The sequence below is a fragment of the Belonocnema kinseyi genome, chromosome 9 (assembly GCF_010883055.1).
Source record: "Belonocnema kinseyi isolate 2016_QV_RU_SX_M_011 chromosome 9, B_treatae_v1, whole genome shotgun sequence".
Taxonomy (NCBI): domain Eukaryota; kingdom Metazoa; phylum Arthropoda; class Insecta; order Hymenoptera; family Cynipidae; genus Belonocnema; species Belonocnema kinseyi.
The window spans coordinates 86,601,908-86,604,783 of NC_046665.1; the positions used below are offsets into that span (position 1 = coordinate 86,601,908).

Below are 2,876 nucleotides of genomic sequence, written 5' to 3' on the forward strand. Positions count from 1 at the left end.
ACTCGGGATACTTATAAGATACTACCATGATTTTTTCAGATTTTTTGGTCCAAAAATAAATTAGGCCAAAAACCGGCCTTACCGACCCTCCCCCTTTTTTACTTTATAATTAATCACTTTTCGATAGGACGCGTAGTTGTTTTTACTTTTTAGTCGTAAAAACATTAAAATTAAAAAAATAAAAACATAAAAATGTTATGGACTAACGACACAAACTACGAAAAAAATTAGATAAAACTTGTTAATCCAAAAAAGAGCTATAATTTTGTATAGGGCAAGTAGTTTTTGCTTTAGTCGCAAAAAATAACATTCAAAATAAAAATATTAAATTTTTTTGAAAATACGACACAAGTACGTACTGAAATTAACAGACAACAGTTGTTCTCCCAAAAAGATCTATGCATTTATTATTAATCGTTTTTCGATAGGACGAAGTAAATTTTCTTTAATAGTAAAAAATACGATTAAAAATTTTAGAAAATGATAAAAACAAGGAAATAAGCATTACTATGATTCCATTTTTATGCATATTATGAATTGTAATGATATACATTTATTGAAATGATACATGTTTCAGAGCAGCTTTGAATACCATTTAAAGCAAAATAAGGAACAAATACAAAAATAATCATGATAAATACAATTTGCTTTTTATTTTGCAATTTTTTAATAAGTAATCCCTGGCAGGGTTACATAAAAAATGTATTACAATTGATATAAAAGTGTTGTGTGTCATGTAGAAAAGTTAACATGTTGGACAAAATCGAGTGTGAAGCACGAGATACGTGATGAGAATGTGTTCGTTAAAGCCAAAAGAGCTTTAACAAAAGATAGTTCAAAATCACAAAATTACAGTTGTCGGTTCGTTGACCTTTGATTTTAAATGGACTATGCACAGATGCGGGAGAAATGCAAAGACCGAGCGCGGAGTGCGATTGCCATTAGTCGCGTGCCGCAGGTGCGCTCAAACTCAAGCTAGGAAGCTCTATTAACAAAAGAGAATTCACAATCACAAAATTACAGTGGTGGATGATTTGAATCTTAATTTTAAAAGGTTTGCGCAAGAATGTGCGAAAATATAAAGATCGAGCGCGTAGCACAAGGTAAATACATAATCGAGCGCGAAGCGCGAGATAAATACATTCTCTAGCGCAAAGCGCGAGAAACGACAGTCGCGCGCCCTAGGCGCGCTTAAACTTGCAAGCCGCGCGTGTAGCGCGCGTTGGGAATGTGCCCGCGTGGCGGACAGATTTTTTTAATTGAAGATTCATCATTTTATTTAAAATTCATCTCGGGCTTAAAAATTATCTAATTCACTGATTTTTTAAAATTATATTCTTTACTAAAAATTTAACTACTACTCAGATTTAATATTCCATAAGTTTAGATGAAATTCATCTGTTTTGTTTAAAGATTAATTTTGTTAATTTCAAATTTAACAATTTAATTTTTTGGTTAAAAATTAATCTTCTTGATTGAAAATTCATATTTTTTGTTTAAAATTTAGTTGTTTTAGTCAAAGATTTATAATTTTAGTGTAAAATTTATCAGTTTTGTTGAAAATTAATTTTTTCAACTGAAAATCTAACTATGCCATTTTTTGTTGAAAACTGATATTTTTTTTAGTTCAAAATTCAACTATTTGGTAAAGAATTGGTCTTTCTTCGTTGAAAATACAACTAGTTTGTTCAAAATGCATGTATTTTGTCAAAAATTGGTCTTTTTTCGTGGAAAATTAATCTTCTTCGAAAATTCATCTTTTTGGTTGAAATTTCAAGTATTCCAATTGGTTAAAGTTAAACGCTTTTGTTAAAAAATCTTTTTTTTATTTATTAAACTCTTGTCTATTCCAGTTGAAAATTTATCATTTTAGTAGAAAAAAAGTCACTTTCGTTAAAATTTTTTTTTGCGGAAAATTATATTTGTTGAGCTGAAAATTGAGCCATGCCAATTTTTCGTTGATAACTGATATTTTTTAGTCCGAAATTCGATTATATGGTTTAAATTTGTTTTTTTTTTCAGTTGAAAAATTGTTGTTACATTATTTTCCAGGATTTGAGTAGACACCCTGTCGTTATTTTTTATTCAAACCATCTTGTTTAATTTTTATGATTATATCTTGGATCCAATTAATGATGAACTTGCTTCCAAATTCGATATGAGAAAATCTGAACTTATAATTATTTAGTATCAAAATTCTTTCATTTATTAGTAATATATTCTCTTAATTGTTTTAGACCTAAAATTCTTTAAAAACTGGAAACTCTGCGATCACAAGGAATGGAATCGATAGCCATTCGAATTCTGATGACGATGTTGCACAAAAATAGGTCAGTACTTTTTTTTGAAAATAAAATGAAATTTTTTGGTAATTCTCAAAAAAAAAATGATTATCCAATATTAAAAACTGTCAGATTTAATGATTATAAATAGGATCCAATTAATGACAAATGTGATTCTAAATTCTGTATGATATACATCTATAAAAATTGCTGATTGATTTGTTTTTAAATCTTGACATTTATCTTTCATTCGAAGTTTATCATTTTTAGTTGGAAAAGCTGTTTCGAATAACATCGTCTTCAAGCAAAGAAATTTTGAGGTAAATATTATTTATTTCTTGAATCATTATTTTAATTTAAATAATTTTTTTTTTAATTTGCTATGATTATATCTTGGATCCAATTAATGATTGACATGATTCCAAATTCGAAATGACCAATTCCAAACTTAAGATTGATTTTTCCTAGCATCTTCCTTATAGTTTAATCATTTATTATAATAATCATTTCTTTAGGTATATGTAACTTCAAAAACTGGAAGCAGTACTATGCCGCGAACTGATTACTAACCTAACCTATTTTCCAATTTTTAAT

The 2,876-nt window shown here is 28.0% G+C and overlaps 1 long non-coding RNA gene across 1 annotated transcript in view; it reads left to right on the forward strand.

The window, feature by feature from the left end:
- Window positions 1-2,317, forward strand: part of LOC117180917 — a 4,127-nt gene extending 1,810 nt beyond the window's left edge. Inside the window, exon 4 of the long non-coding RNA XR_004468082.1 lies at window positions 2,238-2,317. This is a non-coding gene — a long non-coding RNA (uncharacterized LOC117180917). The remainder of the gene's footprint in view (window positions 1-2,237) is intronic.
- The last annotated feature ends 559 nt before the right edge of the window (window positions 2,318-2,876 follow it).